Source organism: Microtus oregoni, unplaced genomic scaffold (genome assembly GCF_018167655.1).
Source record: "Microtus oregoni isolate MIOR12 unplaced genomic scaffold, Mior012 000001F_ref0000356, whole genome shotgun sequence".
Taxonomy (NCBI): domain Eukaryota; kingdom Metazoa; phylum Chordata; class Mammalia; order Rodentia; family Cricetidae; genus Microtus; species Microtus oregoni.
In genome coordinates this window covers 24,508,683-24,521,777 of record NW_024543060.1, presented here as the reverse complement: position 1 = coordinate 24,521,777, position 13,095 = coordinate 24,508,683, and the positions used below count along the sequence as shown (strand labels likewise).

At 41.8% G+C, this 13,095-nt stretch overlaps 1 pseudogene; it reads right to left on the bottom strand.

Annotated features, from left to right (window-relative positions):
• Window positions 1-4,855: 4,855 nt before the first annotated feature.
• Window positions 4,856-7,228, bottom strand: LOC121458728 (annotated as a pseudogene).
• Window positions 7,229-13,095: the final 5,867 nt, after the last annotated feature.

The window sequence follows — 13,095 nt, the reverse complement described above, 5'->3', positions numbered from 1 at the left end:
AAACTAGAACATAACTCTAAGAACATTTGGAGCAAGAGGCAGGCCTATTGTGCTTATAGTTATATTCCTGGCCCTTAGCACAGTGTTTTGAAAACAATGATTATACTACAAACAGATGAATGACCTTCCCTTATGTATGCATCTTTCATGGAGCCACAATACTTCACGCTTGGCACTGTTCTGTTACAGCCTTCTTCCAAGGTACAACTGGAAAGAATTTTGTCACTAATTAAGTAAAAATTTTCATCAATACAGAGTGACTTTTTTTTTTTGACAAAAATAGAGCGAATTAGATAAGTGTGTAGAAGGCTCGGAAGCATAAGCCTTCCTCGTGTAAGTACAGCTTCTCTGGTGCTTCCAGCTGCCACCACCTCTGCTTGTTCAATAGTTGGATATTTAGGACCTTCAGCTTTCCACTGCTTGCCACACAATGGTGTCTCCTGAGGACCCGACTCCAGGGAGAAAAGGATTATAGCCACATCAAGGAGAAAAAAAAACCCTTCAGCTCCATAGATTTATTCTAAGCACGGCTTAAAATAAACCCAAAAATAAACGAATGGTATATCTCTTTTAAGTTCTTTTGAACTTTTTACAAAACTTCTGCAACAAATAGAAGAGAATGTAATGTTTGCTGTTTTTGTTCAATCTTGAAATTGACTACATGTAAGACATGAGGTCAGGTTAACAGAAATACAACAGGGCAAAAGACCCAATGGCTGGTTTCTGTGAAGATAGATGCCATGCAAGTGTCATATGATCCTATTTCAGTTGATATGGTGACCAGTGCTCCAAATAACAAACTGAGAAGGCACCGACAACAGCTTCTTACAGCCTCCAGGCATGCAGCCTCCTCTCTCTGCCTGGCACTCCAGGGAACTCATGTGTTCAGGTTCCCTTTGGGTTAAACAGGAAATAGGGGTGGCGAGTGATGATGACTGATGTCAGGGCAATTACAGCCATCTTAATAAAGAATAACCAGAGGGAGGGTCTCCAGAGTACACTCATACTTATTTGGGGACAGCAGAACAGCAGTGAGCTGTGATGGAAATAGGCATAGCGTAGTGAACCCCTGGGCATATCGAGAGAATGAAGACAAGAGGAACATTTTAAAGACAAAACTCAGATTGTGTGTGTGTGTATGTGTGTGTGTGTGTGTGTGTGTGTGTGTGTGTATAGGTTGTATTGTGTATGGTGCATGCACACAGGTGTGTGAACTTGGAGATGACATAGAATGTCTTCCTCTCTCCATCTTCATATTATTGCCATGAGGCCACTGAACTGGTAGTCTGATGTGTGACTATCCTGGCAGCCAGAAAGCTCTTGGGCTTCCCCTGTCTCTTTCTTCCTAATGCCAGGGCTACAGGCATATGCAGCAATGCCTGGCATTTTGTGCAATGCTGGGGATTTGAACTCAGATACTCACCTTTGGAGAACAAGTGTTTTATTATGCACTGAGCTATCTTCCCTGCCCCTACATCAGATACTTTGATTACTATATCTTTGGTCACAATGATTAACACTAGAATGTTGTCCATGGGCACCTGGCCTTGCAGAAGTTTCTCTGTAGAAGCCTCTGTGCAAGCCTGATATCTAGCAGCATCAACTATGACAACTGTAATCAAGCATTCATCTCTGTTGAAGGATCCTTCCTTTTTAACCTCATTTTTAAACATGTCTTGCACATATACCGTTTGAATAGGATCCATAATATACTCCATTTGATTCTAAAAGTTTTCACCTTGTTTAATACTTCTTTGGCTTCCCCATGGAGGCTAAGTTGCATTCTGCCTTCCATTGCTCAGACCATTTGCTGCCTTTGCCACTCGGGATGAGGGGTGGTCACAGCGCCTCACCATTCCTACATACACCTCACCAGCCCTCTCCATGTGGAAGTCACCAGTTGCCAGTGTGGGTGTGCCACTCATTTCCTTCTGGGATCCGACCACAGAGCAGAGAAACTAGGGAATCCAGCTGAGCTGAACAAGGCTTGAGTTAGAGAGGATTAACTGCTTCCCACTGTCCTCCAACACTTCCTCTGTCCCTTGGCTTCACCCCAGAAACTTCTCTGTCAAGAGGGAAGGGGGGGGGATCTACCCTATCACTGGTCTTTTTCTTTCTCTTTCTTCTTGGGGGCTGTACTAGAACTTGAACCTAGGGATCATATGTGCTAGGCAAGCAAGCATTCCACCCTTGAGCTGCATTCCCAGAAACATTGGTTGTCTCACTAGCCTCCTGCTCAGCCCCAGCACTAAAACATGTCTCTTTCTGGCTTTATTAAAATGACTTTTCTTCTTACATCTTTAACATCTGAGGTTTTCGCTTCCGCCTTATTCTTCCTTCTTGATGCTTCGTTTCCTGCCAGTGTCTCTCAGATATGGTGACCTCCCCACTGCTACCCATGATGTTACCAGCGTGCGCTTCACCTCTCCCTGCCCGTGTGTTTGCAGCCAGCACAGACCATTGATGTTGCCACGCCTTTGTTCATACTCTTCTCTTCTCTGGGATCCCCCAACCTCACCTGTCCCTTCTGTCAAAATCCTATCCAGCGTAAATGCCACCATTCGGATGCTTTCTTAAAGGTCCCTGCAGGAAGTCCTCACCTTCCATTATTTTGTTGTTCCCATAAATACTTTCCTTTAACCTTTGCTGCACTTCCTGCATGCTTTATAGTTTTGGTATTTGTGAAAATGTTCATTTTTCCCCTCCTCCTGTGTCTCTCAGCTCTGAGAAGGTAAGGGCCAGTATTTCTTTGGAAAATTTGACAACCCCTCAGAAAATGCCAGCACACAGTGGGGATAGAGCAGCTTTCGTTTCGTGTTTATAAATAAATTACACGTATTTCATCTTTCATGTTATAGAAAATCATGCTAAAGTCATCCTTCTACCATAAAATAAATGAAAGCATCCCTGTGCCATTTTTGTGTGTGGTCTTCGACATGATTACCTCCACGATGCGTTTTTATCCCATGCTGTAATTAAAGTGTACAGCTAAGCACATGGAACCAGGAAAAGGAGACCTAAGAATATTTTTAGGCAAATCTTGGAAGACCTGATGTTATTCCTCCATTTCGAGTCTTTTCACATTTAAGAACCAGTAATGCTGATATATTTGTCATCACAGGAGAAAAATGAAATACAAACTGCTTAAGAGCCTCCAGGTACCACAGAGTGCACAGAACTCGGAAACAGGAATGAGACATAGAGAGATTAATTGCTAGAGAAGTGGAAATATGCTTCTTGCTCCACACTTCAATTTGGGCTGTCTGAACGCCCTCCTCCAGGAGACTTCTGGAGTGTCTACTGTTTGTTTTGATAATGTTGAAAGATGATGAACCTGAGATTTTTAACTCCCTAAATGCTTTCTGAGTCAATGGGTTCTGTGAAATTGAGTTTGGTTTTAAACGTTAATACTTTAAGGAATGTTTAAGATGAAGTAATAATAGCCAGCACTTATTAGTCATCTAACCATTCTCTGAGTCTTTGTGCCCACTGCCTTGCAGATAACGTTGCTCTCTTCTCCTAGAAGAAGAAACAGAGACTCAAGGGCTGGGGAGATGGCGCAGTGTAAAAAAAATGTTTGCTGTATAAGCCTGAGGACTTTACATCCCCAGGACCTATGTGAAAAAGAAAAAAACCAAAACCCCAACAAAGAAACAAAACAGGCACAGATGGATCAGTGGTCAAGATTGCTGCTCTTTGAGAGGATCTGCTTTTCAGCACACATAACAACCTCTAACTGTAGATCCCAAGAATCCAACACCATCATTGGGCTCTCATGGGCACCAAGTACACACACAGCACAGCACCTATGCATACTTTCAAAACAACCATGCACATAAAATAAAATTTAAAAAAAATGAAGCTAGCCAGGTGTGGCAGCACACACCAGCAACCTTGGTCCTGAGGTGGTGTGGGAAGGTGGGGAGAGCTGGATTTCTGGAGGTCAGTCTAGCCAACTGACCAACTGAGAACTCTGGGCACATGGAGAGAGCCTGTCTTGAAACAGAAAAGGGAGAGTGAAAGCTACCTGGCCTCTGCCCTTCATGTGCACACACACATACATATATACACATGCATACACACATGAACACGCACAAATATGTATATACCATTCATGGAAGAAAGGAAGGGAGGGAGGCAGGGAGAGATGGAGGGAAGAAGGGAGAGAGGAATAAAGGAAAGGAAGCAAGGAAGGAAGAAATGTTGTAATATGAGTGACGGGGCTGCGTCCCCAGCACCCCAGCCGCCTGCTAGCTTATGCCCCGAAATAATTACATGGACACTGTATTCTTTTAAACACTGCTTGGCCCATTAGCTCTAGCCCTTACTGGCTAATTCTGATATCCCGATCAACCCATCTCTAATAAACTGTGTAGCACAGTCTTACCGGGAAAGATTCAGCATGTCTGACCTGGCAGCTTGCTTCATCTCGTGCATCTGCCTGGGAGAGGGGAGCATGGCCTCTGAACTCACTTCCTCTTCCTCCCAGCATTCTGTTCTGTTTACTCCTCCCACCTATGTTTTAACCTATGAGGGCCAGCCAAGCAGTTTCTTTATTTTTTAACCAATGACCTTCCTCCATCAAAGAAAAGCAGGTTCAAGACACTTATTAACTGTCTTGCTCTAGGGCCCAGCTCTGGAGTGACTGCTCTTACTTGTTGCTGTCCTGGGGGGGGGGTCTTCTTTTTTGTCCCCATTTGGTGTATCTCAGATACACTTACTGATGTCATTGTCATCATTGAATACATTGTCAACGGGCCTTAGATAAGTGTACAGTGATGGTCCATGCTCCCATCCAGCACAGCTTGCTCACATTTAGCTGACAGAGATCATCTTGATTGGACAAAGGGAGCAGTTAATGATGGCCCTGGGCAGGTGCTGGACTGGAGCCTTCCCAAGCTCTACTTCTCGCATCAACACTTCTCCTTGTATGAAGGGGAAGATCATCAACCCCATTCCTACCCAAATTTCCTGGCAGACCTGGGTGTAGTAGGTTTCATGGGGAGCCAGGCATTCTTAATATGGTTTTGAAGCACATCAGTGTTGAGGTCTTAAAGATAATGCAGGAAACCTTCTCTTTACACCATCACTGAAGTAACTGTCCTTGACCGTGGCCTTGACTGTCCCTTGGACACACTGCCACTCTTGAGAAGCTCCACCATCCTAAATATTCCTTCCTTTCACAAGACCTAGAAAAAGATTGCCTGCCCAAAAAGACACAGCCAGGAAATGGATAAGACAGGTTGTGCTGGGAGTGGCCCAGGCCAGCTTAGGCCTGAGTGTTTGGACCAACGACAGCTTCAATATGAGCCCGCTAGTATGCTGGCAAAGCGCTCAGATGGGCAGAGGAGGATTGTCCTAATCACAGGAACAAGGGCATGCATCATCTTCTGTTTCCAAACTCACTCACGCACAGGGAGGTTTCAAGTGGTTGAGGGGAGATGTTTTGCACTGCTCCTTCTGCATATTTAAACAGGCTTTTCTCAGTTGTTACATAAACTGTTTAAACATCAGAAGCTTCAAAGACATAGAAACCTGGCAAAGGAGCCAATTTGTGTCAAGTTGGAGCTATATTTTTTAATGGCAATCTCAGCCATCTAAGTGCTCTTTTTCCTATTATCTGTCTCACCCGCAACAACACACCTCAAGAATAGCATGAGGGACAGTGTTCAGAAAGCAATTCGAAAAACTGATTTGGGTGTGTGTGTGGGGGGGGGGGGGGGAATGAGTCAAACCAGTTTTTCTTTTCCTTCTTTTGTAGGCTACGGAAAAGAAAACCCCCTTTGAGAGGGCAAGAAGTTAAAACGTGGGGAGGAAGGGAACATAGTATCTCATCTAAAATCCCCCAAAGAAGCATCACTATTGTAGGAAGCAGAGTGTGAACATCACTTAGGAAGGAGACCTCTTAGATGAGAGATATGTCTTGCTGAAGCATTACTGCACAGAATAAGACTTCAAAGCTTATACTCCAATGGCATAAGCCATTGTCAACGTAATCTAAAACGATACATTTGTTTTTAATAAAAGTAAAAACAGTAGAACTTGGTCACAATTTTATGTAAATTCATCTTTGCATTTCAATCTTCAAGAGTTACTTAATTATTCTCAAAGAATTGGCCAAAATTGCAAGAGGCAGATGAAAATAAATATCCCCATCTTGCAAAGAATGCATTTAGTCAACAATTTCCATGTCTTAGAAACAGTGGGTGAGAATGACCTTGCACTCCTAATCCTGCTTCTCACGAGTGTCAGGGCCGAGACTACAGGTGTGCATCACCTGCTGGACTCCAAGCTAAGAATATTAGGCAGACAGGTGGACACATAAACAGAGAAAGACACCGTCACTTTTCCGCATTAAAATTAGTCTTTTATTGGACATTTAAATTTATATTTAATTCCTACACGAAAGGCAAAATATCAGTTGTAAAAAATCAGGAGCCCTGAATAAACAGGAGAGTGTAATTGACAATGGTCCTGAATGTTCAAATGACTGACAAAGCTGATCTGTTATGCTCTTTGGGCTGACGAGGGAGGGGGACTTGTTTGGGGGAGGGGGAGGGAAATGGGAGGCAGTGGCGGGGAAGAAACAGAAATCTTTAATAAATAAATTAAAAAATAAAAAATAAAAAAGAGACATTTCCTTGATGCTGCTTCATTGATGACCTCAGGGTGCTCCTCTCTCTCTCTCTCTCTCTCTCTCTCTCTCTCTCTGTTTTTCTTATTCCCTGTTTTCTTTTTTGCATTTGGTGTGTGCTATTTTGAAGGTGGGATTTGAGGTTAAAATAAAGAACACGGGAGCCAAGAAGGGAAGTTGCATGAAACAAGCCCCTTTCTTTGTGGGGTTTCCCTTCCTGAAGTCCCCTGTCCTGATCACATAGCAGAGTAAGATTTATAGTGGCAGGTCCAGAGTTACTGCCTTCTTTCCCTCTGCCAATACCTTACATACCAAAAGATTTGGTAACTATTCGGTAACCATGTGGTCTCGTTCACTGATTTCCTAGAGCACGATTCCTTAAAACACCTTTCATTTGAAGTAACAGGCCCAATTCATCAAGTTACTAATGGTTTCAATTTTAAACATGATACCATTCAAGGAATACTGATCAGGAACTTGCTATCTAAAACTTTAGTTTTTATGTTAACTAAATCATGCAAAACCTAAAGAGAAAATATCTTGGCAGTTCTTTCATAAGAAATTCAATGTGAAATTACCTTTTAATACAGCCATTATACTCCTTGATATATGCGCAGGAGACTTGAGAGCAGGTACGTAATATATGCACGTGTGCATCAGTAGCAGCACTATCCGTAATGGTCAAAGGGCAAGTAGCCCAAACGTCCATCAATGGATGGCACTGGAATATTATTTGGACATAGGGGGGAAAATAAAGTACTGATGCATGTTGCAACAATGGATGACTCTTGAAACTATTATGCTAAGTGAAAGCAGTTAGGTCAGTCACGGATTGTATTTATGAAATACCAGAATAAAGTAACCCATGGGGAGTTGTTGTTGGCAAGAGAAAGTAGCTACTGGACAGGTAAATGACAAGGAAAGTGTTCTGGAACTAGATGGAAGCGGTGGCTTATCAACACTGTGAACATACTAAATACCACTCAGTCCTTATCACTTAAAAATGTGCAATGTTTTACAAATTTTACCTTTAAAAAACAAAACTTCTAGGAAAATATGTTAAGTATGAAGACTTTAAATGTGGCTCAGAAAATATAAGCAGTCCTATGTAAATTAATACATCGTGTGATGGTCAGTTTTAACTATATTCTTGACACAGCCTAGGATTGTCTGGGAAGAGAGTCTCTGTGAGAGATTGTCTGGATTGGGTTGGTCTGTGGGCAGGTCTCTGGCCTATTGTTTTAACTATGTTAATTGACATTGGAACATGCAACACACTGTGGGTGGTACCATTCCCTAGGTTTGAGTCCTGGACTCTATAAGAGTCAAGAGTGAGCTAAGTAGTAAACACACACACACACACACACACACACACACACACACACATATTGTGTGCACTAATTTTGCTTTACTCTCAATTGCGGATGTCATGTCCCTGTTTTAAGTGCTTGCTGCCTTGACTTCTCCACAATGAAGCGTCATAACATAGAGTTGTCAGCTAAAATAAGCCCCTTCTCCCCTAATTTATTTTTGTCAGGATATTTTATCAGGGCAACAGAAATAAAACTATGAAAATCGGGGTGCAGTTTCTTTAAAAAGATGGAAACAGGTCTACCAGGTGATCCAGCTATACTGATCTTTGAGCTTATATTCTACTACAGGGATATCTGCTTATCCATTTTCATTGTTGATCTATTCACAATAGCCAGGAAGTGGAAATACATAGATGTTCACCAGCAGCAAAATGGATAATGAAAATGTGGCTCATTTACATAGTGGAATATTATTCATCTATTATGAAAAATGAAATTATAAAGTTTTCAGATAAATTGGTGGAGTTGGAAATAACCATTCTGAGTAAGGTAACACAAATCCAGAAATATGAATATCACATGTTCTCACTCATGTGTGGATGCTAGCTTTTAATCTTTAGATATATGTGTTTAAATTAACCCATAGATGTCAGTACAGGGGTCTTGGGAGGGGATATTCAAGGGAGGGAAGATAGAATATAAGTGGTATAAAGGGGCAGTCAGAAATAATGATACAAGAAAGGGTTAACTGGGTAAAGAGAGGGTAGGGAAAAGGAGGGAGTATGTGGAATGATAAATAACATTAAAGACCTTAGAAAAAGCCCCGCACAAACCTCCTACTGTAGAAGCTTCATAAAATACATAGACACATATAAAGAGTTTAAATAGATTTACCCTATAACAAGGGGACAGTGCCTCTCTGAGACACCATAGATTATCAAATAAAAATCTCATTGTCTGGAATGTATTGCCTCTTTGGGAGTTGCTGGTAAGTGGGGTCTGTGTGTGTGTGTGTTTAACAAACATAATAAAATAAAAAGAGGTTGTCTATTTGAGAGAGGGCAAGGGAGGGTTTTGAGGAGAGTGTGAAGAGCTGAGGGAGGAGGGGAAGGGGGACGATGTGATGACCTTTTGCAAGTCCTGCAATCTTGTGCATGAACTATGTTACCTATGTTCAGGCCTGTATGCTGTTACCCTGTCTGCTGTTGAATTCCCTCCCATGTCTCAAGCCAGTCACCTTCCAGAACCTTGCTTCATCTTTATGTTCCCTTTCAAGATCCAAAATCTATGCAGAACTTTCTCTGCTAAGCTAAAAACCCTAGAAGAATCTACTTCCTTTTCATTATGGTTAGCATTTCCCACTAATATTCAACACTATATTGATATTTAAGTTCTCTTTCATTGTCAGGACCAAAATTCCATTGGGAGAGGATAGAGTTGCATACAAATGTATTCATCACATTGATTATTTCTTCTTGAAATTTTTTAAATAAAATATTAACCTGGTATATATGGAAAAACAATTAGAGCCTGTTGTTTCCATATTTTAAAAGTATAATTCAATTCATAGTCTCTGTTAATTCAAAAAGCATTTTTATCTCATTTAAACACCTGTTTTATTTCTTTAAATAATAAAGCATATATACTCTTATTTGCTGGTATTTTGATAAGTCACACTAATTACACTGGGTTGATTTCATTTTAATGCTCATAGTTCCTCTTTTTGATATGATTATTATTAAAATACAACATTTAATTTTTAAAAAGCTGCAAGAAAATTGAGCTCATCATTTTCTTTTGTTATGATAACTTGGCAGCAAAAAACATATTATACTGATTTTTAACAAAATCTTTTCCCTTGCTATGCTGTTTCACTGAGGCATACAAACAGTGTGGCCATTAGTGACAAGCAATGGTACAAACACTAGTGCCAGCAAAATCAACACCAGTATGATGTGCCCAGTCACACAGCACAGCACAACACCCCAGCCTCATCATGCCTTCGATAATATGAGCAGGTGACATGCATGGCCACTATTGTGACCTTCTTGCCTCGGATGAGAAAATTTGGACACAGAAGTTTTAAGAGATGACAAGAAAGTGACAATGTCAAGCATACAGTTCTGTCATACAACATTTGGCAGGTATTCAAGCTGACGGCCCAGGCCTACCTTCAACTACTTGGGAGATTTAGACAAGGGAATCATGAGTTCGGCCCTTCGAGATAAATGGCAGCGGATGTAGGTCATCTGCTTCATGCTTGCTCACCGCGTACTCACGAGGCCTTCGGTTCAAACACAAGTACCACAAATTAACAAACAATCTCCCTCCCAGAGAGAACATTTGCCTCAGAGACATGTTCACAAACATAAACAAATAATTTGAGCGGGATCTGGGGTGGTAGAGCTACTTCTGACGTATTTCAAGTATTTCAAGCTGTGTGTGGAGGCGCGCATTTGTGACTGTGGCCGAGGCCAGGGAGAGGGGTCTGCAGGTAGAGGTGTTTGCCACCAACCCTGACAATCTGAGTTTGATCCTTGTAACTTCAATTATGGAAGGAAAGAATCAGCTTTCACAACTTGTCCCTGACCTCCTCAGGAAACCCCCGATTCCATTTACGTGTTTGCACAGGACGTTCACCAGTCCTTTCTGCTACAGATGAGGATACTGTCTTTTTGTACCCCGTTAGTCTGTCCTCGCCCACGCCTTTCCTGCCTCCTTCAGTGAGTTTATATTCCGCCTTCTTGCAATTTTGTAAATTTTGGGGGCAGGCTCTTCATTTAATTCTCAGCTTTGGCTAACTTTCTTATTGTGTGCCGCCTTTGAAGTTCAGACTGTAAACGTTGTTGTCACCGGTCTCCTCGTTCTGTATCTTTTGCCGCCGGTTATTCTTATCTCTGATTACTTCCCTCGGGTCCTATTCATGGAGGTGGCCCCTTGCCACTGGCAGGACACCTACTGCTAGATCATTCACAGAACCCCGGGAGACGGAGTAATTGCCTCCTGAACACTTTCCCTTTCCTTCCTGTTTGCTCTCCTGTCCCTCTGTGTGATACTCAGTGGAGGCTTCGCTTTTTGCAAATTGCTTTTCTCCTTTTTTTTTTTTTCAGATTAACTCACCTCAATCATTAAAATTATTTGAAATAACTGTGTTATACATCTCTGTAGCTCAGACACAACAAGCAGACTTTGGCAGCCCTCCTTTCGTACTGGGCGATTGCTTCGCATCTCTCACTCTGGTAAAGCTCTTTGTTTTGCCTGCTGAAGACACTTAACCCTAACTTTAAATTGTTTTGGACAACCGGCCAAAAATAGTCTGAAATATCTCTTTGTATTACTTTCTAAAACTGGGGCATATGAAGGAAAATTCTGCTGTGAACAAGACTTCAGGAGTATATTGAAAGCCCTAGCGTTATGCCATATATTATAATAATATACTTTTATAAAATAACTACAAATGAATTACCTATTGTCAACAAAAATCAAACTAGAACCTTTAATAGGTAATTGTCTCAACAGTATAAAAAATGGAATGTTTCTATTATATCTTTTTTCCTTAAAAAGAATTCTTCCTGACTTTGCCTTAGATGACTTGGCTGTCGTGGAATGTGTCTTTCTGTGGCGGCTTGGGGTCTTAGACTTGTTTGGGGGCCTCACTCTTTTTGTTGTTATTATTTTTTGCTAAATCCAGGTCTTATTGTATGTCCTACTTTTTTATTATTTTAGAATTTTATAGATGCAAAACAATGGGTTTTGATCAAATGTACCTCCCCTTTCCTCCCCTTCAACCTCTATCTTATCCTACCCCCCCCCACTACTTTTGTGTCCCAACTTCATGCGTTCTTTTTCTTTTGTTAAATAAACCACTCAGTCCACTTGATGCTGCCATTATGCCCATGAGTGTAAAGCCATCTCCTGGAACATGGTAGTGTTATGCCCGGATCCGCGAAGTCCCCCAAAAACCAAGAAGGAGACCGAGTCCCATATGTAAAAGCAAAGAGCCTTTATTTCATACAAGTTTGCAAACTTGGTCTTTCCGCCATGTCCAACATACGGAAATAATTGGAGAGCCCCAAGCTCAGTTAGAGTTGGGATTTTACAGTATTTTAAAGATGGGGATGAGGAGGGATTTCTAAGTTCAGGACCCTTGATTGGCTGATATTTGTCTACGGGTGTCCTGGTGAGTGTGCTGGCAGGTGATTCTATCTACAACGGTTGGAACGTTAGGCATTTCCTTTGGATGGTCTGTTCTTGGGTGGTGCTCAGGTAATCTCAGTTTAAGGTTCTTCCAGCAACCAGGTAAACTACTGAGGGTAAACTTCAGGGTAACTTCAGGGTAAACTACTGAGACTCAGGCCTTCTGGGTAAACTACTAAGACTCAGGTCCTACTCTGTCAGGTGATAATGGTTGGAAGTAAAGAACTTCCTTTGGGTGGTCTGTTTCTATTTAGCTTTTCATGGCTGGGTCTTACAGGGAGCCTCTCAGGGCCTACATCCCAGAAGAAAACTTTCTCATTCTTTCCCAGGAGCTCTCAATTGCCAATACCACCTCAGCTAGGGGTGGAGCTTTGTGCCCAGCCCCATCCCATATTGGGATTTTTGTCTGACCTAATTTTGCACAGATCTTGGGCATCTAGTCACAGCACTATGTGTCCACAATGTGCAGCTTCCCTGTTATTTGTAGAAAAGAGTTTCTCTGTAATTACCCATTGCCTTTGGGTCAGATAATCTTTCATTTGCCTCTTTTTTTGATGATTCCTGGGCCTTGATAGGAAGGACTATGATACAGATGTTCAATTTAGGACTCATCACCTTGCTGTTTCTATTCTGCACGTTGATCAGTTGTGGGTCTCTGTGTTAATTGGTACCTCCTGCAAAATAAGCTTCGCTAATGAAGACTGAGTGACGCACTAACATACAAGAATAATAAGTGTTGGTTTAGTACTGTACTCATTTAGGACATTAATGGTAGAAAGTTATCCCCTAGGGCCTCTGACCTACCCAGTCTCCAGTTCTTGGTCCTGCTAATGGGGCCAGGCATTGTGGAGTGGGTCTTGAATCCAATCAGAAGGTGATGGCTACTCTCATATTTTTACCACTGTTGCACAGGTGAGCACATCTTCCCAGGCTGGCTAGTATAGCACTGTA